Source organism: Bos indicus, chromosome 24, assembly GCF_029378745.1.
Source record: "Bos indicus isolate NIAB-ARS_2022 breed Sahiwal x Tharparkar chromosome 24, NIAB-ARS_B.indTharparkar_mat_pri_1.0, whole genome shotgun sequence".
Classification (NCBI taxonomy): Eukaryota; Metazoa; Chordata; class Mammalia; order Artiodactyla; family Bovidae; genus Bos; species Bos indicus.
In genome coordinates, this window is record NC_091783.1 from 22,049,894 (window position 1) to 22,074,366 (window position 24,473).

The 24,473-nt window shown below is 44.3% G+C and overlaps 2 long non-coding RNA genes across 2 annotated transcripts in view; one reads left to right on the forward strand and one right to left on the reverse strand.

The window, feature by feature from the left end:
- The first annotated feature begins 351 nt into the window (after positions 1–351).
- Positions 352–24,473, forward strand: part of LOC139179402 (uncharacterized) — a 28,248-nt gene continuing 4,126 nt past the window's right edge. Inside the window, exons 1-5 of the long non-coding RNA XR_011563779.1 lie at positions 352–477; positions 16,247–17,410; positions 17,986–20,675; positions 21,336–22,284; positions 22,693–22,812. This is a non-coding gene — a long non-coding RNA (uncharacterized lncRNA). The remainder of the gene's footprint in view (positions 478–16,246; positions 17,411–17,985; positions 20,676–21,335; positions 22,285–22,692; positions 22,813–24,473) is intronic.
- LOC139179403 (uncharacterized) lies at positions 13,271–16,250 on the reverse strand. The gene is made up of 2 exons (XR_011563780.1): positions 15,766–16,250; positions 13,271–13,956 (listed from the first exon to the last, which is right to left on the reverse strand). It is a non-coding gene; the product is annotated as an uncharacterized lncRNA (long non-coding RNA).

Genomic DNA, 24,473 nt, shown 5'->3' on the forward strand with positions numbered 1-24,473 from the left:
TAGGAGGGAAGGGCTCTGGACAAGCAAAGACCTCTTCGAGGAGAGAGTGAACTACACCTGAGCAGGTCTTGGGGTGGGGGATTTGGGGGCAATGGGTAGGGGGATGACTGCGTGAAGGTCATGGGCCCTTGAGGGAACAGAGCAGATTTCAAGGGACAAAGAAAGGAGAACAGACCCCAGAAGCTGCCCAGTGTTTGCAGGCAGAGTGTTGACTACGGCCTCGGGTCTGCTGGTGTAGAATTTACACGTTCCCACAGCAGCCCCCACCCCCACCCCGCCCTCAGGGCCCCAACCGTTGAGCCGTGCATGCGCAGTCCACGCCACCTCTCTGCCGCATTCAAATACATCGCCCCCAAGCGTTCCAACCTCTCCGAAGGAACAGTCCAACTCATCGTCCGCGGAACTGCTTGGGCCCTTAGCACGCCCTCCAAATGTGTTATTTTTGTTCCCTCTGTGAGTTTGTGTTCCCACCAGATTGTGAGTACTTAAGTCGTGACTTCTTCATCTGGGTATCCTTTCAACAGCTCCCTGACCCTAAAGACAGTTGTTTAGATATGAACAATAGTAGTTTGTCAGCTCTACCAAGATGGGAGTAAGTGGTCATCCCCGGCCACAGCCAAAGGCTCGGGTGAAACAATGAACTCGAAAATCGTATTCACCTTGCGCCCTCTTGTGGAGAAGAAGGCAAAAAACACTATATTGCTGCTGTGGACCATTTCACCTTCTCCTCTAATTATAGTGATGATACAATATTGAGTTAGATCAGATCAGATCAGATCAGTCGCTCAGTCGTGTCCGACTCTTTGCGACCCCATGAATCGCAGTACGCCAGGCCTCCCTGTCCATCACCAACTCCCGGAGTTCACTGAGTCAGCGATGCCATCCAGCCATCTCATCCTCTGTCGTCCCCTTCTCCTCCTGCCCCCAATCCCTCCCAGCATTAGAGTCTTCTCCAATGAGTCAACTCTTCGCATGAGGTGGCCAAAGTACTGGAATTTCAGCTTTAGCATCATTCCTTCCAAAGAAATCCCAGGGCTGATCTCCTTCACAATGGACTGGTTGGACTCTCCAACACCACAGTTCAAAAGCATCAATTCTTCGGAGCTCAGCCTTCTTCACAGTCCAACTCTCACATCCATACATGACCACAGGAAAAACCATAGCCTTGACTAGACGAACCTTTGTTGGCAAAGTAATGTCTCTGCTTTTGAATATGCTATCTAGGTTGGTCATAACTTTCCTTCCAAGGAGTAAGCGTCTTTTAATTTCATGGCTGCAGTCACCATCTGTAGTGATTTTGGAGCCCAGAAAAATATTGAGTTAAAATATATTTAAATACAAATATGGGCTTCCCAGGTGGTGCTAGTGGTAAAGAACCCGCCTGCCAATGCAGGAGAAACAAGAGACGCGGGTTCCATCTCTGGGTCAGGAAGATCCCCCTGGAGGAGGGCACAGCAACCCACTCCAGTATTCTTGCCTGGAGAATCCCATGCACAGAGGAGCCTGGTGGGCTACAGTCCATAGTGTTGCAAAGAGTCGGACATGACTTAGGCGACTTAGCACACACACACAGAAATACAAATATATCTGTCAATATTTAATTTTAATATTATCATACATTTAAATGATGACTCTAAATATAGGTATAATACAAAATCATCTTTTCCATTTTATGATTTTGTAAGTATTGCTTACAGATGAGCCAGAAACTATTATATATTTTCCTTCTGGTGATATCCTTCTATGTTTTTGCTCTTGAAAGATCATTACATTGCTTCATTTTTTATAAGCTTGGTTTTCTAGGTGTTGTCAACATTAATGGCAAAACCCTCTTAATGAAGCTGTAGGGGTCTCTCAGTATTGTTAAACAAATCTGGAACTTTCAACAATACTATTAAACATTACTGTAACTGAGTAGGAAGGTGGGGAAAAAAATAAGTGAAGGGGATTAAGAGGTACAAACCTCTAGTTATAAAATAAATAAGCTACAGGGATAGAATATACAGCATAAGGAATATAGTCCACAATTTTGTACTGTCTTTGTGTGGGGACAGATTGTTACTGGATCTACTGCATGATCATTTCATAATGTATGCGAAAGTCAAATCACTATGTAGTACACCTAAAACTAACATAACACAGTACATTAACCATATTTCAATAAAAGTTAAACATAAATAAAAATTTAATTTTTTATTAAAGTATTCTTGATTTATAATATCATGTTAGTTTGAGGTATACAGCACAGGGATTCAGTATTTTTGCAGATTATATTCCATTATAGATTATTACAAGATAATGGATATAAAATGGATATACTAAACAGTATATCCTTTAAATTAAAATAGTTTAAAATAAAACTGACTGGAGCTATCCTCAGTGCTACCACTTACATTGAGCTTCTTTACCCCCTCATCTGGTGCACAGCTAAAATCCTGAGATCCCACACTTGCTTACTTCTCAGTCTTTTGATGAATAGAAGTTCTGAATTTTAATAAGACAAAATTGTCATTTTTTTTTCCTTTTTTGGCTAGTGCTTTTAGTGTCCTATTTTCAAATTCACTCCCATCTCCATACATTGAATATGTTTTCCCATGTTATATTCCAAAATCTTTATAGTTTTGCTATGCACATTTAAGTCTAAAAGTGACTTGGAAATTATTTTTGTGTGTGGTGTGAGGTAGGGACAAAATTTTCTATATAGGTAATTAATTGATCCAACATCATTTATTGAAAAGACCACCCTTCACTCACCGTTCTGCAGTGCTATTTATGTCATCAAGTAACCACACACATGTGAGTCCATTCCTGGAACTTTTAATCTCTGCCATTAATATGTTTATCTATTCTTACATTAATACCACACTTTTTTAGTTGCTGTAGACTTTAAATACATCCTAGTAGCCAACAGAACAAGTCCCACCATCTTATTCTTCTCCTTTGAGTGTCTTGGCTCCTCTTCAAACAATTCAACATCAAAAAAATAAACAAGCCAATTAAAAAGTGAACAGAAGAAAAAAAATGAGCAAAAGACCTCAACAGACCTTTTCTCAAAGGGGACATTCAGACGACAAACAGACACATAAAACCATGCTCAACACTGCTAAGCATCAAGGAAATGCAAATCAAAAGCACTATGAGATATCACCTCACACCTGTCAGAATGGCTATCATCAAAAAGAACACAGATAACAAACGCTAACAAATGCTGGTCAAGATATGGAGAAAAGGGACCCCTTATACACTGTTGGTGGGAAGGCAAACTGGTGTAGCCACCGGGGAAAGTAGTATGGAGGTTTCTTTAAAAACTAAAAGCAGAACTACTATATGGAATCTAGAAAGATGGTACTGGTGAACCTATTTGCAGGGCAGCAACGGATGGAGACGCAGACGGGGAACAGACTTGCGCACGTGGTGGGGGGCGGGGGTGGCAAAAGGAGAGAGTAGCAGGGAAACATTTACCTTACCGTAAGCTAAATATATCGCCAGTGGGAATCTGCTCTATGATGCAGGGAACTCAAACCGGGGCTCTGTGACAACCTAGAGGGGTGGGATGGGGTGGGAGGTGGGAGGGAGGTTAAAGAGGGAGGGGATGTAAGTACACCTATGGCTGATTCATGTTGATGTGTGGCAGAAACCAGTACAACATTGTAAAGCAACTATCCTTCAATTAAAAATAAAGTTAAAAAACAGAGCTACTGTATGACCAAGCAGTTCCACTCTTGGGTATATATCTGGAAAAAAAAAAACAAAACAAAACACTAATTCAAAAGGATACACGTACCCCAATGTTCATAGCAGCATTATTTATAATCTCCAAGACACGGAAGCAAACGAAGTGTCCATCCACAGTGCCATTAGCAACAACGTGGACAGACTTGGAGAGCATTATGCAGTGCAGTAAGTCAGACAGAGAAAGACAAGTACTGTATGACATCACTTACACGTGAAATCTAAAAACTTCCACAAACTAGTGGATACAAGAAAGAGACAGACTCACAGATACAGAGAACAAAGAAGCGGTTACCAGTTGGGAGAGGGAAGGAGAGAGGGGTAAATTAGGGGTTAGAGAGTAAGAGGCACAAACTGTTATGTACAAAATAAGCTGCAAAGATACATTATAGAACATGGGGAATGTAGCTAGTACTTTATAACTATATGTAGAATACAACCTTCAAAAATTATCAATCAGTATACTGTATACTTGTAACATATATTACTTTGCCAGCAAAGGTCCACCTAGTCAAAGCTATGGTTTTTCCAGTAGTCACATATGGATGTGAGAGTTGGACTATAAAGAAAGCTGAGCACAGAAAAATTGATGCTTTTGAACTGTGGTGTTGGAGAAGACTCTTGAGAGTTCCTTGGACAGCAAGGAGATCCAACCAGTCAATCCTAAAGGAAGTCAGTCCTGAATATTCATTGGAAGGACTGATGCTGAAGCTGAAACTCCAATACTTTGGCCACCTGATGCGAAGAACTGACTTGTTGGAAAAGACCCTGATGCTGGAAAAGATTGAAGGCAGGAGGAAAAGGGGACGACAGAGGATGAGATGGTTGGATGGCATCACCAACTCAATGGACATGAGTTTGAGCAAGCTCCGGGAGTTGGTGATGGACTGGGAGGCCTGGTGTGCTGCAGTCCGTGGGGTCGCAAAGAGCTGGACATGACTGAGCGACTGAACTGAACTGAAAATATAATATTGTACATCAACTATACTTCAATTGAAAAAAAAAAAGTGTCTTGGCTTTTCTTAACTCTTTGCACTTCCATTTAATGTTAGTACTTTAATTTACAGAAAAAGTGTTGAAATGTTTATTGGGATTGCATGAAATCTACTGATAATTTTAGAAAGAACAGTCATTTTTACAATGTCAGGTCTTCTAATCCATGAACACAGGATGTCACTCCATCTACTTCAGTCTTTAATTTCTCACAATAATTTTTCCATTGGTTCCTAAACAATCTCATCTACGAGTTTTATTTTATGGACTGTTTGGATTTTTTTAAATTGCTGTTAAAATATACACAACAAAATGTACCATCTTAACGATTTTTAAGTGTACGATTCAGTAGTGTTAAGTATATTCATATTATTATGCAACCAATCTCCAGAACACTTTCTATATTGCAAAACTGAAACTTTATATCAAATGACTCCCCCTACCCACTACCCCAGCCCCTGGAAACTCCCATTCTACTTTCTGTCTCTATGAATTTGACTACTGTATTGACTACACTCATATAAGTGAAATCACACAGTATTTGTCTTTTTGTGACTAGCTTATTTCACTTAGTATTATATCCTCAAGATTCATCCAGGTTGTAGCCTGTGCCAGAATTCCCTCCATTTTTAAGGCTGAGCACCATTCCATTGTATGTTTATGCCACATTTTGCTTATGTATTCATCTGTTGGTGGACACTTGTTCAGCTTCCGTCTTTTGTGAATAATGCTGCTATAAACATGGATGTACAAGTATCTTTTTAAGACTCTTTTTTCCATCCTTTGGGGTATAAACTCACAAGTGGAATAGCTGTATTTTTAAAATCTTTCGGAGCTATACTATGTTATTTTAATTCTTATTATTTTTTAAGAAATGGGGGAAAGTTATAAATATTACAGAGTATATCTTGAAATAATTTTATGGTACAATATATTAATCCCAAAGTATTTTATATAATTCCTGCTCTATATCAAAATTAATGAGTTTTTCAAAAATTTCCAGGTAATTTTGAGTAAATTTAACATGTTAAGGTCAAAGGTGATCTCTAGTCAGAATAGGTTGGGAAACAATGGATTAGCTGAGATACTAAATTTGGAGCAAGAAGCAGATAATCAGTGCAGCAAATGAGGAAGCGCAGTTAATCGGGACATATTCATTGCGTGTGTCTTCATGTGTGGGTTTTTGGTGGATGATGCAGAAAAGGAATGAGACATAGTCCTAAAAGAGCTTAGGATCAAGTGGACTGGGGTTAGTGGAGAAGCCATGTAATGCACCCAATAAGGAAAGGAAATTTACACTCAGAACACAATCAGGGCTAAACACACGCTACAGTCAAGTTATTCAGGGACATGAGAAGAAAACATCATCACAGAGTAGGGAGATTGGAAGAAACTGTGGCGAAACGAGCTGTGTCTCAAATTTGAGAATATAAGAAGAGACACTTAAAGGTTCAAAGAATAGCCGAGTAGTAGCCCAGAGATACAAGAGAGGAGAGACCTCTGGTTCTTCAGCTTCCATGTGCAGCCTTCTACACAGCTTCGAAATTCCATACATCAATGAAAGAACTCTGGTTTGTCCTGTAACAAAATATGCTTTTCCATCTTAAAAGTAAAGTTCTTACCTTTCTCTCGAAATGTGGAGGTGCATAGTTTCAACAGGCACTGTGTCCACCACTGGTTATATTAACCAGTCCACAAATTCAGGCAGGGTCCCAATGAATATTCTGTTACCCTAAGAATAAATTGTAAAATTTAATTACCTGTATGTAAAATAAAACTAGAAAGGAGACAGGAGAACAACATAGTGTATTCAATAAACACACGTATATGTGATAAGAATACGAATGAAGCCATGCCTCGGGGCTTCCCAGATGGTGCAGTGGTAAAGAATCCACCTGCCAATGCAGGAGAAACGAGAGACGTGAGTTCGATCTCTGGTCGGGAAGATCCCCCAGAGTAGGAAATGGCAACCCACTCCAGTATCCTTGCCTGGAAAATCCCATGGACAGAGGAGCCTGGCAGGCTACAGTCCATGGGGTCGCAGAGTGTGAGCGCGCACACACACACACACACACACTACCGCCATTGTTTCTGTGCTTTGTCACGAGGCTGTCAATGGTACCCATCTCTTCGTTCTTCCATTTCCCAGTCCACATCACATTTTCCCCATCCTCCGCCAGAAATTCAGCTGGTTGAGGTTCATTACCTACTAGAGGGATCCAAACCTTTACTCCCAAGAGGGCTTGAGCCTTCAATCCTGGCTTTCCTGGTTTCTGTAGTTTTCCAGTAACTTTCACTATTAGGCATGCAAGTACTAAGCAGCAGTCTCAGATAACTCTCTGGGTTTCAGACACAATCCTCCTTGCCTGTGTTATGTAGTAGGAATCCACGCTCAAGCACCTCATCTAGAGTAACTCCCTCTCCCCCTTTTTTTGGCCAGCTGGTGGGTAATATAAGAGGTTCATAAAGAAGTCAGAGTGCCAAAGAATTGATGCTTTCAAACTGTGGTGCTGGAGAAGACTCTTGAGAGTCCCTTGGACACCAAGGAGATCAGAACAGTCAATCTTAAAAGAAATCAACCATGAACACTCATTGGAAGGACTGATGCTGAAGTTGCAGCTCCAAAACTTTGGCCACCTGATACGAAGAGCCGAGTCATTGGAAAAGACCCTGATCCTGGGAAAGACCAAAGGCAGAAGGAAAAGGGAATGACAGAGGGTGAGATAGTTGGATGGCATCACCAACTCAATGGACATGAACTTGGGCAAACTCTGGAAGACAGTGAGGGACACGGAAGCCTGGCGTGCTGCAGTCTATGGGGTCGCAGAGTCGGACATGACTTGGTGACTGAACAACAACAAATAAGAGGTCCAAGCTGTCCAGGAGGCAATCGCACTTTCCAACTGAACCATTCTCCACTTTCAACTGAACCATTTTATCTCTGGTTGGAAACATCCCTCCCCTGGGACTGCTGCTGCTGCTGCTGCTAAGTCACTTCAGTCATGTCCGACTCTGTGGAACGCCATAGACGGCAGCCCTAATGACTTCCAGACCAGCATTGCTCAAAATTTCCTGTGAAGGAAGACCATTTCTGCAAATGGGTTATTGAGTTTAAGAGTGAAAGGAGCCACTCACACTTCCACCCCTTGACGCTCATATCCATGTGTTCTGGCTGCAGGAGAGAGAACAGCACAGAACAGTCACTGATTCAAAGCGTGAAGCCTTCCCTGTAAGACAGAATCCCATTGTTTTGGGGTGTTGTCTCCCAACTGGCCCCACAACTGAATCTCCATTCCAACTTTCAATCAGGCCAACCGCTCCAGGTGATGGGGTGTGGTAAGACTATTTGATTCAATGGGAATAAGCCAATTATTCTACTTCCTTTGCTGTGAAATGAGCTCTTTGACGAGAAGCGAAAGTGCACACAATATCAAGGTAGATAAAGCATTCTCTAAGTACACAGACGGGGGTGGGGCTCAAGTGCTATGTTCAGTTCTCTGAAGGCAAATCCATATTCAGAGTCATGTATATTCCTTGGCAATGAATCTGCCTCCTCTATGAAGAAATGGGTCCAGGGTAACCATGGCCCCCAGGTGGCTGGTTGATCCCCCATGGGGAGGGATGCCATCTGAGATGCTTAGTGTTGACAGCGTCTCGCTGTCGACACATTAGACGCTCAGCAGTAATGCTTGCCAGGTCAGCCTTGAGTAGGTAAGGTCTGTATTTTTGAGCCCACACTTGTTTTGGAGCATGCACTGGGGTGACTGGGGTAAGCGACCGACTTACACATACAGATGTCATTCTGTCCACTTGATTATTCGGAGCCTCCTCTGCGGTGCAGTCATGACTCACTGGATAGAGAGGAGATGCTACACCATGGCAGTGGATCTTGCTGGAAGGCTTCCCTCTACAGAGTGCCACGGAGTCCCTCACTGGAGGCAATGTGTTAGGATACTGCCCTGTGCCCTGGGGGATGCAGGAGGGCTCTGCTACCGGGAGAGCCACAGGCTGAGCCAGCACCCCGGGACCAGGCCAGGAAGCCCTTCCTTCTGTCTTAGGGGGAAGCCCTTCCTCCAGCGCCCCCTACTGCCAAATTGTAACATCATATTTGCAGATAAAGGGAAAACAGAAGGCCAATGTCAGGTTTACAGAGCAGGCAAAGGGTGATTTCAATAAAACTGCTGTATGGCAAAGGTATTGAATCTGGTTGAATAGTGTCCTCCCCAAATCGTGTCCTTCCACATGGAAGCTCAGAATGTGACTTTATTTAGAAATGCACAATTTTTGCAGATGTAATTAGTCAACATGAGGTCATATTGGATTAGAGTGGGCCCTACATCCCATGAAGGCTTTGAAAGGAGATGAGACAAGAAGCTACATTTGGATGCAGAAAGAAGGCCATATGATGACAGGCAGAGATCAGAGTGCTGCAGAGAGATCCCGCAACCATCAGAAAGTAGGAGAGGCAAAGAAGGATTCTTCTCTAGAGCCTTCATAGAGTGTGACCCTGCCAACAACACCTTGATTTCAGACTCTAACCTCCAGAACTATGAGATAACGAACTCTTGCTGTTCATAGGCACCAAGTTTATGGTAATGTATTATGGCAGCCCTAAGAACCTAATACAGCACCAAATGTCCAGTTTCAGTTTGTGGAGAGCCAACTCATAAATGAATACATGGAGCCCATGCCTAGGGAGAGAGGCAAGAAGCAAGATTCCACGTGGGTAGAGCCAAGTAAACACCCAAGGTCACAGCAGGCTTGGAAGCTCTACCATTTATCTCCCTGTCACAGGACTCTACAGTCTTCCCAGACATGATTTTCAGTCCTATATGAAATGTGGTATCTTCATCTGTTAGCATTAAACTGTCATAAAGTCATTATGCTTTTATTCCAATGTATATACCTGCAGCAACTCTCTGACCTACTGCGCTCTCCTCCCTGTGGATTACCTGTCTTCTCTGGTAACTGTGCCTTTAAATCTGTCTGAACAGTCTTTGCTGAATTTCAGATTTAGCATTTTGGCTGTGTCCTTCATCTCCTTCAGATCTTACCACCCTGGAATCCCACAACCAGTATACTTCATATTGCATATCATTTCCAGTCCACTCCCATAATCTCATTGCTAGCAGGAAACGGACCCATTTATCAATTTGATTCTCTTCTTTTTCATTCATGTATTAACGGAGCATGAATTAAGTAGAGATCAGTGTCCCAGCTACCCTAAAGGGGACAAAGGACTCAGGGAGCACAGGGATGAACGGGACACACACCCTGCCTGACTCCTCTGTCCATGGGATTTTCCAGGCAACAGTACTGGAGTGGGGTGCCATTGCCTTCTCCATTGCAACACTGGAACATATCAAAAAAAAACCACTTGGTATCCATTGCACCCCTTTTCCCCCTTGAAGACATGTTCCTTGAGCTCTCCATCCCTCAGCTTCTTAACTCCAGACTGACACCTAGGATCTCTTTTCATCCCCTTTTGGGAATTTCCTTAATTTCACCTATGTTGAATCCCGTATCCATATCTTCTCTCTTGGTTTACTCTCTATTTGGTAGACTTCCAGTAGTCTCCTGAAAAAGGATGCATGGGAGGTAAACTCTTTTTATATATTTAGCATGCCTGAAAATGTTCTTTTTTTCACTTTGAATAATGATTCAGCAAAATGTTTATTTATTTTAATTTATTATTACTTTAGCCACATCACTCAGCAAAGTCAAGGACCTTTAGTTACTTCTCAAGGGCTATCAATATTCTGTGCCATCTCTTGTGAGCTGTCTTATAGATACTGGAACCCTGACCAGGTGGAAGAAGTTAACTACATGATGACCAGACTGTAGCCATGACATAAGCTGCCACAATTCCAAGACTTTGCCTCAAGGAAATGGAAACAAACTGACCCTGGAAGAACCATACCTAAAATAATCAAGATGATGCTGGGCAGACCACCAGTGACCAATTTCAAGATCACTGAGCTGACTGTGCTGTTTCTGCATGTAGCCCCCTCCCTCTGCCTATAAAAGCTCTTACTCCCTGCTTGTCATGTGGGGAGTTGGCTTTTGGATAGATGTCCACCCTCTCCCGGAGATGGCAATGGCACCCCACTCCAGTACTCTTGCCTGGAAAATCCCATGGACTGAGGAGCCTGGTGGGCTGCAGTCCATGGGGTCGCTAGGAGTCAGACACAATTGAGCAACTTCCCTTTCACTTTTCACTTTCATGCATTGGAGAAGGAAATGGCAACCCACTCAGGTGTTCTTGCCTGGAGAATCCCAGGGACGGGGGAGCCTGGAGGGCTGCCATCTATGGGGTCGCACAGAGTTGGACATGATTGAAGCGACTTGGCAGCAGCAGCAGCAGCAGCCACCCTCCCCCTCAGTGCCAGCACCTGAAACAAAGCAAGTTTTCCTTTCCACCAATTTGACTTGTTTATTGGCTTTTGGGCAGCAAGCAGCCAGATCCCACCTTTTGGTAACGTATCCACCACTCTCTGGAAATCGTAGTTCCACTGGAAGCAAATCGCTTTTTATTTCTACAGCTAAATATCTTGATCTAACCCTTACAGAAAAATGGCAGCTTGTCTCTGACATACCTGCTGCTGCTGCTGCTAAGTCGCTTCAGTCATGTCCGACTGTGCCACCCCATAGAAGGCAGCCCACCAAGCTCCCCCATCCCTGGGATTCTTCTCCACTGCATGAAAGTGAAAAGTCAAAGTGAAGTCGCTCAGTCATGTCTGACTCTCAGCAACCCCATGGACTTTAGCCTTCCAGGCTCCTCCATCCATGGGATTTTTCAGGCAAGAGTACTGGAGTGGGGTGCCATTGCCTTCTCCCTCTGCAATACCTGGTTAAGGAAAAAAGCAGGTATGTTCACAGATGGAAACAGAGCCACACCACTAAAATCTCCTAACCAGGTAGAAAGCGAATATTCTGGGATGAAGGACTGTCATGATGAGGCAAATAGGACGTTGAGGAATGACTGTCTCTAAATGTTACTATAAAGGGATTTCTCTCTTCCTTCATTGTGTTTCAGTTCAGTTCAGTCGCTCAGTCGTGTCTGACTCTTTGTGACCCCATGGACTGCAGCACGCCAGGCCTCCCTATCCATCACCAACTCCCAGAGTTTACTCAAATTCATGTCCATTGAGTCGGTGATGCCATCCCACCATCTCATCCTCTGTCATCCCCTTCTCCTCCCGCCTTCAATCTTTCCCAGCATCAGGGTCTTCTCAAATGAGTCAGTTCTTCAAATCAGGTGGCCAAAGTATTGGAGTTTCAGCTTCAGCATCAGCCCTTCCAATGAATATTCAGGACTGATTTCCTTCAGCATGGACTGGTTGGATCTCCTTGCAGTCCAAGGGCCTCTCAAGAGTCTTCTCCAACACCACAGTTCAAAAGCATCAATTCTTCAGCGCTCAGCTTTATTTATAGTCCAACTCTCACATCCATACGTGATTACTGGAAAAAACATAGCTTTGACTAGATGGACCTTTGTTGGCAAAGTAATGTCTCTGCTTTTGAATATGCTGTCTAGGTTGGTCATAGCTTTTCTTCCAAGGAGTAAGTGTCTTTTAATTTCATGGCTGCAGTAACCATCTGCAGTGATTTTGGAGCCCCCCAAAATAAAGTCTGTCACTGTTTCCATTGCTTCTCCGTCTATTTGCCATGAGGTGACTGGACCAGATGCCATGATCTTAGTTTTCTGAATGTTGAGTTTTAAGCCAACTTTTTCACTCTCCTCTTTCACTCTCATCAAGAGGCTCTTTAGTTCCTCTTCACTTTCTGCCATAAGTGTGTCATCTGCATATCTGAGGTTATTGATATTTCTCCCGGCAATCTAGATTCCAGCTCGAACTTCATCCAGTCCAGCATTTCTCTTGATGTACTCTGCATATAAGTTAAATAAGCAGGGTGACAATATACAGCCTTGACGTACTCCCTTCCCGATTTGGAACCAGTCTGTTGTTCCACGTCCGGTTCTAACTGCTGCTTCTTGTCCTGCATACAGATTTCTCAGGAGGCAGGTCAGGTGGTCTGGTATTCCCATCTCTTGAAGAATTTTCCACAGTTTGTTGTGATCCACACAGTCAAAGTCTTTGGTGTAGGCAATAAAGCAGATGTTTTTCTGGAACTCTCTTGCTTTTTCCATGATCCAGCGGATGTTGGCAATTTGATCTCTGGTTCCTCTGCCTTTTTGAAATCCAGCTTGAACATCTGGAAGTTCACAGTTCATGTACTGTTGAAGCCTGGCTTGGAGAATTTTGAGCATTTCTTTGCTAGCGTGTGAGATGACTGCAATTGTGTGGCAGTCCGACTCTTTGCAACCCCATGGACTATATAGTCCATGAAATTCTCTAGGCCAGAATACTGGAGTGGGTAGCCTATCCCTTTTCCAGGGTATCTTCCCAACCCAGGAGTCGAACTGGGGTCTCCTGCATTGCAGGCGGATTCTTTACCAACTGAGCTATGAGGGAAGCCCTCACTGGGTTTATCAGTAGCTTAAAATTTATAGGGAGTTTAATATGCTTACACAGGAGAATCATTCAGATATACAGTACATTTGATATTTATTTTCACATAATCTCACAAAATGTCCAGTTTTGTGCTATATGATTGTATGATATTGATTAAAGCATCTCACTTAGCCTCACATTCAGTACTACTGAAAATATCCCTCAAACGTCCACATAAGCCACTGTCAAACCTATTCATACTGTTTTCTTTAAAAAAAAAAAAAAACTTCCCCAATGACACACTACCCACCCTTGTTAACGTCCTCATTCAACAAACAGCAGCCTCCCAAATGTTTCCTAAATCTGCCTCCATCCTCTCCCGCTCTGCATTCGTTCATTCCTCCATCAGTTGCAGCCTGGATCCTGGCAATAGCTTCAGAGCTGGTCACAGTATCTTGAGTTTGGTCTCCCCGCAAACCATCCTTCACCTTGCCGTCAGAGAGTTCTACCTGAATTGCAGATATGTGTGAGTCACCCACTCAAGACCCTGCTTAAAATTTTACCTGGCCTGCCAAGTCTTTAAAAACTAGACCTCTGCTGACTTCTTCATCTGCATCCTCAGTCGTCATTCACACCTTAACAGCCTTCAATCCAACAAATTCTGCTTAGGGGACTTCCATGGTGGTCCAGAGGCTAAGACTCCATGCTCCCAGTGCAGGAGGCCCAGGTTCAATCCCTTCTCCTTAGTTAGTTCCTAAAGGGAAAGAATCTGTACCTTAAAAAAAAAAAAAAAAAAAAAAAGAATGCATATATGTGTATAATTGAGTCATTTTGGCATAACTTTGTAAAGCAACTGTACCTCAATAAAAAAATAAAAGGAGTCTGTATCTTACATTTGAACTTCCAGTGTTCACCATGCGTCTGGTATATAGTTGTGCTGCAGGAAGGCGGACCCGTTCCAGGGCCCAAAACTGGGCTCTTGTCTAACACTCAGAAATGAATTGTCTGAGGAGACACATGTACTGACAAAGCAAGAGATTTTATTGGGAAAGGGCACTCGGGTGGAGAGCAGTAGGGTAAGGGAACCCAGCAGAACAGCTCTGCCACGTGGCTTGCAGTCTCTGGTTTTATGGTGATGGGATTCGTTTCTGGGTTGTCTTTAGCCAACCATTCTGACTCAGAGTCCTTCCTGGTGGTGCACACCTTGTTCGGCCAACATGGATGCCAGAGAGAAGGATTCTGGGAGGTGGTCGGACAGGTGGTGTCTCCTTTTGACCTTTCCCGAACCCTTCCGGTTGGTGGTGGCTTATTAGTTCCATGTTCCTTACCAGGACCTCCTGTCCTAATACAACTCATGCAAAAGGTTACTATGGTGCCTGGCCAGGGTGGGTGGTTTCAATCAGTGTGCTTCCCCTAACAGCTTGCTCTACTGGGACATTGTTCCTATTTATTACTTTCTACTCTACCCCCAAATGTTAAAAAAATAAAAGGCAAACAAACAAAAAAACCCTGCCCCTATTAAGTAAACTATTATCAATAATCTTTTACATTTGCTCCTTTAAAAAAAAAAAAAAAAAAAAAAACCTTTAGCTTCTTGGATCTGGCTATTTGGTAGAATCCTAGCTGATGAACTCACAGCTGACTTCCTGCCAAATCATATGGTTTTTCACAGTTTCTTATTCTCCTTGCAGCTTTTGACTGCTGTTCATTTTCTCCTTAAACCACCTTCTATGACTTCACACTATTGCCAAGCACTGGCCTTGAGGAATTGATTCAGAATCCTCATTGCCTTGAGTTATTTAACCTACCCTCCACCATGAGAAATACTTCCCCGTGTACACTTTTGGGTTGTCTTTCTATTTGTGTTAGCAGTTATCTCAGCAAAAATCTTATCCCTTGAAATAACCCTGGAGAAGCAGGAATTTCTTCCAAAACACAATTCTTCAAATTTAGTATCACAGTAGGTTAATTAAAATGTAAGTTTCAGAAATTCCTTGGCGGTCCAGTGGTTAGGACTCCGTGCTCTCACTGCCAAGGGCCTAGGTTCGATCCTTGGTCAGGGAACTAAGATCCTGCAAGCCCCATGGAGCAGCAAAGGAAAAAAAAAAAAAAAGAAATTTCTCCCTAAACCCCCTCGATGTGGTATAGACTGAGTAAACCAGCCTCTATTTTCTTTTTATTGGCAGCACCAATGCCACTTGTGGGTCTTAGTTCCCTGACCAGGGATTGAACCCAGGCCCTCGGCAGTGAAAGCCCAGAGTCCCAGCCACAGGACTGCTGGAGAACTCTCAGGTTTGCTTATTGTAATTGCTGCTTTCCTCATACCAAAAGGGTTTTTTCCCTTGTTTTTGTCATTTATTTTCAAGCATTCCTGCCCTCTCTCTAATTCCCCACTTCTTTCTACAAGTATATTTACAAGAGTCCCTATAGCAAGTGGGTGGAAGAGTAAGCCAATATGTGGGACTATCGCCTTACAAGGCTCATTTAGCCTGAAATTTATTTTTAAATTTACTCAAGATTATCTGAGGAAATATATACATATATTTTGATGCCAAAATATGTATGTGCCTGCACGGGTTCTCACCTTTTCAAACGCCATTGGGTTCTCTTGTCAAAGTTACCGGGTGAGGCAGGGAATACGACTTTATTCGGAGAGCCCGCTGACGCAGAAGATGGCAAATGAATGTCTCAAAACAACCATCTTGTTGAGGTCTGGATGCCAGGTTCTTTTATAGATCAGAGATTGGGGGAGGTGAGGAAACAAAGTAAAAAGGCCATTAGTCTTGCAAATATTTCCTAGAAGGGCAAGTGTCAGGCAGGGGATGTGTTAATGTCTTCCTTCCTACCACCTACATATGGACAGGGATCTGAACAAAGGCCCTTTAGTTTAACAGTCAGGCAGAGGGCCTATATTCTCTGAGGCAGGCCATTATGTATGATTATAACAATTGCAAGGAAAAGCAAGTCAAACAATTCCAACAGGGAGTCAGAATTGGTTCTTCTCTGCAAACAAAAGCATAGGTTGAAGAGGGTGGGGGGAGTCAATCAAACCCATTCCTTACCAGGACACTTTGGAAAAGGGGATGGCAACCCAATCCACTATTCTTGACTGGAGAATCGCATAGACAGAGGACCCTGGCGGGGCTATAGTCCATAGGATCGTGAAGAGTGGGACACGACCGAAGCGACTTAGCACGAACCCAACAGGATATTTAGAGCGCAGCCAACCTCAGGCGCGCAGATGGCGTTACAGAAAGTTGTGCATAGCGGTGGAACGCACAGGAGTCTCCTCCGTGACCTTGGCCAACTCGCAGAAACTATAAAATGGGAATAACCCTACTGGGTGATTGAAGAGCAAAGGAAATGATGTAAGTAAAAGTACTCTAAGAAGTAATAATGCTGGTTTCTTTGAACGGGAGTCCCCAGCAGCTGGGTTCCCACCAGCTGGGCGTTTTACTCTTTCCTCTCTGGCTGCCGGAGGCGGCGGCCTCGGCTTGTCTCCATGGCAACCACTCCGCATCCCGATCTCCACCCCCTGTCCACCCCGGGGACCGGAAGCAACCGGTCTGGCGCTTCCCAGGCTTCTACCCCAAAACGCAGGGCAGTCCTTCCCGGGCCAGAGGTTAGAGTTGAGGTCTCTTCGCGCTTCGAGGGCTCGAGGAGAAGCGACCATCACCCAGGGGGCGGGGAAAGGTCTCCCGCGGGCCTTGGCGCCACCTTCAGACAGCACCCCCCACCCCTCCCACCCGCTCTAACCAGTCACCCCCTCTTCATACCCTTCACAGCCCAGTATCCCCGGCTACTCCTTCACGCCGCGCTCGCTTCCCCGGGGGCCCCCACCACATTCCCGCACCTCTGGGCCTCTCACCGCGCGTCCGCGCTCCCCTTCTTCTTGTCCTCCCCCGGCACCCCGGGGCGCCCGACCCCCGACCCCAAAGCTAGACCTCCTCTCATCACCCCCCGCGCGCTTACGCGCCTTCCCGCGCACCCCTTCCCCCTGAATCCCCCTCTTGTGACCTCACCGAGTCGATCCCCATCCGGGATGGGGGAGGAAGGTGTCCGGGGACCGTCGGGAGCCGGTTCATTAGAGGAGCTGTTTCCAAGAGAGAGTCAGTCCCTTTGAAAAAGATCCTCGGATCTGGGGCTTTGGGCGCAGCCTGCCCTCCAGGGACCGGGTGTAAGGTATAGTTCAGGCCGAGGCAGAAAAAGGAAAGACGACCTCAGCAGAAGTAGGTTACCTTTATTCAAGCAAGGAGGGGCGACAGTCGGCCTTAAGACCAGGCTGAGCGCGGAGAGGGATCCGGGAGGCTCCATATTTATAGGGAGGGTTGTGTAAGCGATAAGGCAAACGTTAATCAGGCGGGATGTTTTGGGTATACTTTAGTTGAGATGGCATTAGTAGTTTGGCAGGGGGTGATAAGTCTTATGGCAGGTGTAGGGAGGGGGTGGAAGGTTTCCGGACAGGGGGTGATAAGTCTTCTGGGCAGGTGTAGGGGGTGGAAGGTTTCTGGACAGGGGGTCATAAGTCCCAGATAGATGCAACGGGCCTGGAGCATCAGCTGCTGCTGCTGCTAAGTCGCTTCAGTCGTGTCCCCGACTCTGTGCGACCCCATAGACGTCTGGCAGCCCACCAGGTTCCCCCGTCCCTGGGATTCTCCAGGCAAGAACACTGGAGTAGGTTACCATTTCCTTCTCCAATGCATGAAAGTGAAAAGTGAAAGTGCTGGACCTAAAGTTCTGTTTTGTTTTCTCCGAAGTTAGATGATTCAGCAAGGGCCTTTGAAACTGTTGTTTTCTTTTCTAGGCCCCAAAGACTCCTTCACCGGGTTCATTAGGGACCCTCGCACGGTGCTGAGGGTTTGGTTTCCTGGGTGGAACTGAGAGCAACTGTGAATCTGGCACAGATTCGGCTCCTAGTGCGGGAGACACGGGGTGCGTCCCAGGGGCCACGCCTTCGACTTCCGGAGGATGCTTTAAGCTTAAGGTCTTCCCCTAGATGGCTCCTGACACGTGGCCTGTAATGCCTCCTGTCGCTCAGGTCTTGACCCGATTCTGTTCCGGCCTAGTATTATCTGAGTCTGCTGCTCCTTCTCTTCGCCAGGACCCCGGCCACCGGCTCTGGACCCTGCAGCACCGCACAAAGTGTGGATGGCCTGAACTCAGACCCCACCCCTGCTCCTTTGCTTTGGTCTCTGTTATCTACTTGAACTTGCCCTGGCAGGTTCCTCATCTACCGCACGGAAATGAAAAGAACCTTACGGGTCTTTTGTGGGGATTTAAATACTGTAGTTATTGTTTAGTTGCTAAGTGGTTTCCGACTCTTTTGCAATCCCAAGAATTGTAGCCCGCCAGGCTCCTCTGTCCAGGGGATTTTCCCGGCCAGAATACTGGAATGGGTTGCCATTTCATTCTCCAGGGGATCTTCCTAATGGAGGGATGGAACCCAGGTCTCCTGCATTGGTACTGGATTCTTTACCACCGAGTCACTGGGAATTTTAATGAATTGGTATTTGTTAAGATTTATTAGATGAGTGCTTGGCATCTAGTAAATTCTCTGAATGTCATTGTTACCCTTTGTGGTGGGGCATCTCACTGTGTAAGGTTGTATCATTTATTCGTTAACCTCCTTGTCTCTCTCCTGCTAGAGTATAAGCTTTATGTAGCCATACAACAGGCTTTGTTCAGGTGACTGCCATATCTTGAGTGCTTAGAAGAGTTTTCGGTGAAGTGGGGAAAAAATGGTAAAGAAAAATAGGGGCACATATAACATTTCTAATTAGTCATCAGTTACTAGTGATACATATACTAGAATACTACTAAGGAAAGTGTCTCCCCACCCTCTTCTGCTAACAAGCTAGTGATACTTGGAGTAATTGTTGCTCCGCATACATCACCATGTTGCTGGCAACCTTGTGATTTGATGCATTGTTTTCTGTAATTTATTTGATAATAAATTGTGAGATATTTTGCCACTCTTCCTTTGAAGAGTCAAGTCCTTGGGACATCTTTGAAGGAAATAATTTGAAAATTAGCATGTTTTTTGGAAAATAGGCTATTTTTCTGAAAATGTGCTTCCCAGCATTGTTTATAATAGTAAAAATTAGAAATAATCTACAATAAAGAGATTAAGTAAATAAGACATATTACAGATGAGCAGTAGATATGAACATGAAAATATGGAAATACATTAAGATGGAGGAATATGCTTTTTTCCTCTGAATGATTCCTTTAATGCCGAAGTAACATTGTTTTAAAAGTTAGTAACATTGAAAAAAAAATCCATGCAAAGTAATCTCATGAGTCTGTTCCTTTAGCAGGCTAAAAATAATTAATTGGCCCTTTGAGCCTGTCCCAGAGTCATAAATTTCCCCAGGCTTCCCTTATTTCTCTTCTCCAGGAGTTCCTTTGCAACCCTGACTGATCTCTTATTGTAATATGCAGTCAGCCTCCTGGGTATGATTTTCAGAATAAATTGCAAAGTATTCACGAAAGTGAATGCCTATGAGTCCTTTGATTCTCTTAAAGAAGGAAGTATTCTCTGAAAGCGTGGCTTCTGTTAAGATTAAGGATACTTTTGGTACAATCTTAACGTTTCTAATCTTTAGCTGTGATGTTCTGAAAAGCGTTTGTCTTGTTTCCACTTGTCTCTTGAATCATATTGACGGAGTGTCCGCAGGAGAGTTTCACCTCCTTGAAGATTGAAGCCTAGCGGTCCCGCGCTATTCCCAATGCAGATGTCTGCAAAATTGAGAGTCGTCAAAACTCCAGGGGACCCTGACTGCCTTGTGTTAATGAAGGCAGGCCTGTAATATGGCCTCCGGCCGCCACTGGAGCAGCTTCTCTGGGCCCTGAGCCGGCTCCGTGAGCTTTGCTGTCAGTGGCAGAGGCCCGAGGTGCGCAGCAAGGAGCAGATCCTGGAGCTGCTGGTGCTGGAGCAGTTCCTGGCCATCCTGCCCGAGGAGCTGCAGGCCGTGAGTAACGCCCAGAGAGCAGAGAGGATGCTGTGGAAATGCTGGAGGAGCTGGAGAAGGATCTCGATGGGGAGGCTGAACACGTGAGAAGGCGGCGGTGGGAGGGCGGAGCGAGGCGCAGTCAGAAGCCCGGCGCGTCACTGAGGGCGAGCTCCCAGACCGTAGGTACTCCACTCGGCACAAGTCGGGGTATAGTGTGGCGAACGGACACCCGGCTGTGCCCGAAATCAGGATGTGCCTCTACTTTTTTCCTTCCCCTTTTCGGTGTCCCAGGATAGTTTCTTCTGTTATTTTACCCTCAAGTCCCACCCCGATTCCCTCCTTCAGCCTCAGTAATACCAAACTGTTTCTAGGTCTTTTTTGGACAAAATGAGGACACGCTCGCAAAGAAACTACCAACTTGTGAAATCCCTCAGGAGATACCATGTCACCAACCCAAGCCTGCAGAAAAGCAGCTGCGGTGGGCGTTGAAGAACCTGTGCTCCTTCAGATGAAATGGCGAGGGGGGTTGTGGCCCCATCATGTGATTAATTTATCATTCTAACTTCTGTTTATTGATACTTGTACTAAATCTTGTTTGTTGCTACCCACTGCCATATTGAATTCCTCTCCTTCAGTTGCTCCTCTGTTCTCCAATAATTTCTTGTCTTTTAGGCCTCTCTTTTCTTCCAGACTTTCCTTGGTCTCTAAAGTATCTTTTTACCCCTACTCACCATGCTACCTTTTGCACAGAGCTTTTCATCTTTATCACTGACTGCCTCATCAGTATGTAAACCTCTTTTGCCTTATGCTTCTCAGTGTTTTCTGCCTTACCTTCTCCATCCTCTAAAATCTCAGGTGGCTCCGCAGTAAAGAATCTGCCTCCCAATGCAGGAGATCTAAGATACAGGGGTTCCATCCCTGGGCCGGGAAGATCCCCTGGAGAAGGAAATAGCTACCCACTCCAGTAGCCTTGCCTGGGAAATCCCATGGAGAGAGGAGCCTGGTGGGCTGCAGTCCTTGGGGGTCACAAAGAGTCAGATATGACTGAGCACACATGCACAGCGCCATGCTCTACAGTGATGTTATATTGCAAACATGCTCTCTCAAAAATAATCTATGCTCCACTCAGATCATTCTATTTCCTTTTCCTTCCCTCTGAACAAAGAAATGATTACATTTTCTTTTATGTGTACTATTTCAGATAGAGACACCAGAACTAAAAATGTGAAATCTGTTTTAAGACAAAAGACTTCTTCAGGCAAAGAACTGCATTACAAAGTTTCTAACACTCTTCAAGTGAATGCTCCCCAGAGTTTTACGTTTAGAAGAACATGTGAGCAAGACAGAAAGTTTGAAAGAAGACAGGGAAACTGTCCTTGAAAAAAAACAACACAAGTGTGAGGAATGTGGCAAAGTCTTCAGTCAGAGCTCAGCCCTTAATCTACATCAGAGAATCTACAGTGGAGAGAAACCTTATACATGTGAAGTGTGTGCAACGTCTTTCAGTTGAAGTACAGTCCTGATTCAGAATCGAAGAATCCATACTGGGGAAAAACCCTTCAAATGTCATGAATGTGGGAAAGCCTTTAGTCAGAGCTCAGTCCTTAACATTATACATGTGACATGTGTGCAGAGTCTTTCAGCCAAAGTACAGTCCTAATTCAGCATCGAAGAATCCATACTGGGAAGAAACGCTTCAAATGTCATGGATGTGGAAATCCTTTAGTCAGAGCTCTAATCTTTTCAGACATAGGAAGAAACTTGCTGGAGAAAAAGTCCCATACGAGTTGTGAGGGAATCGAAGCATTTATTGAGAAATTTTTCTCTGAGGGAGAAGGCACAAGGCACCTATACTCCTTAAGTATAAATTGGTAGTTTCAGTGGGCACCAGTTTCCGTTCCAAGGTTATTAAAGCCACAGGAGAGAATGTGGAATATTTTCTGCCAGCAATGTTTACTTCTCTGCTTTTCAGTACAGGGTCAATTCAGATGTTTGAGATTCTAAAGCTATAGAGTTCCATCCCTCAGTTCAGTTCAGTTCATTCGCTCAGTCATGTCCAACTCTTTTTGGCTCCATGGACTACAGCATGCCAGGCTTCCCTGTCCATCACCAACTCCTGGAGTTTGCTCAGATTCATGTCCATCAAGCAGGTGATGCATCCAACCATCTCATCCTCTGTTCTCCCTTTCTCCTCCATCTCTAGTGCAGCTTTTGAAAAGATACTCTCAGTCACATTCGACTGTTTATATTATTAACCCAAATAATAAAACAGTATGTTCCTTTTTAGACAAGTACATTTTCCCTGCTGAGAAGGAATGTGTGAGTTTGCATATAAATGGATATTCTCCATTTCATTACTTGAACACTGGAGTTGTTAGACCAAAGATTAAAAAAAATTTCCTGGGAATTTCCTGGCCGTCAGTGTTTGGGATTCACGTTTTCAGTGTCATGGGCCTGGCTTCAATCCTGATCAGGGAATTAAAATCCCACAAGCCACACTGTGCAGCAAAAATATAAAATAAATGTCCTATTTTATTTTCTGTTTTTGAATTACTTAGACAGTCATGTCTGACTCTCTGCGACCCCATGGACTATAGCCCGCCAGGCTCGAGGAGACCAAAAAGAATATGTACCTCAAGACCTACGCTGAAATGTCCAGGGTCATTGTTAGGAAGCAGGTGAGTAAAGGGACTTTAATCATCTCTTAAGAAAATTCACAAGAACCTACAAACTGTTTTGTTTGCATTTTTTAAATTGAGGTATCAGTTCAGTTCAGTTCAATCGCTCAGTCGTGTCCGACTCTTAGCGACCCCATGAATCACAGTACGCCAGGCCTCCCTGTCCATCACCAACTCCCGGAGTTCACTCAGACTCATGTCCATCGAGTCAGTGATGCCATCCAGCCATCTCATCCTCTGTCGTCCCCTTCTCCTCCTGCCCCTAATCCCTCCCAGCATCAGAGTCTTTTCCAATGAGTCAACTCTTCGCATGAGGTAGCCAAATTGAGGTATAGTTGATGTATAAAGAGCCTACATACTGTTTATGATACTAAGGGGTGCTAATATGCTAATTTTTAATCAAGTTTAGCCCAAGTCATATTAATCCTCTGGTTAGATAAACTAGCACCTCCTACTTATTAGGAGACCTAATTAAGTGCAAGATAACTCAGTATCCCAGAGAAGGCAGTGGCACCCCACTCCAGTACTCTTGCCTGGAAAATCCCATGGATGGAGGAGCCTGGTAGGCTGCAGTCCATGGGGTCACTAAGAGTTGGACACGACTGAGCGAATTCACTTTCACTTTTCACTTTCATGCATTGGAGAAGGAAATGGCAACCCACTCCAGTGTTCTTGCCTGGAGAATCCCAGGGATGGCGGAGCCTGGTGGGCTGCCATCTATGGGGTCGCACAGAGTTGGACAGGACTGAAGCGACTTAGCAGCAGCAGCAGCAGCAACTCAGTATCCAGTGACACCCTTTAAGGATTTGTTATTCTAAGATAATTCACATCACTGTTGGGTAGAGAAGTTCCAATTATTTACAATGGAGAGAATGTAATCTTGCAAAGTCTATGGCAAAACCAAATGAAGGACACTTCCCTCAGAATACATGATTAGAAAAAAATAATAGTGTAGAATTAAATATTTTTCTTGTGTAAAAAAAATAATTATCTCCTTTACAATTTATATTGGAAATATCTCAGTGAAAGTATTAAGATAGTGCTACATGTCTTCAGAGAGTGACATAACCATAATGCTGCTGCTGCTGCTAAGTCGTATCAGTCGTGTCCGACTCTGTGTGACCCCATAGACGGAGTGTTCTAATAATGAACAGTTTTCTGTGTGTGCTTATATAAAGTTGATGATCACCTTAACATAAAAAAGAAAGATGAAGAAAAGACGGTCCCAACAAGGCTGACGTGCACACCTGGAAATGGGAACCGTTAACAGCTGATGGCTCTCCTGCAGAGTTCTTCATCACCTCTGTTCTGGCCTGAATCAGCTGTGAACGTGTTTCAGGCATCACAGGACAACCTTTTCTGGGCCTTTCTCATCATTCTTAGTAAGATGAGTTTCTAGACAATTTATCATGTTGTAAGACCTTGGATTTTGATATTCTTGTACAAATGAGGAAATCACTAAAGTTCAATTTAAAGAGGCCATTGAGATATACCACATTTAATTCAATCAGAGTCTCTTGTTTAAATGACAGATATGGTTTTATATTATTATTCTGACAGTATATAAGATAATGTCCCCCTTTCCAGGGATTCTTGATAGAATTCTATATATATTACAAGAATACATGGGCTGGGACTTCCCTGATGGTCCAGTGGTTAAG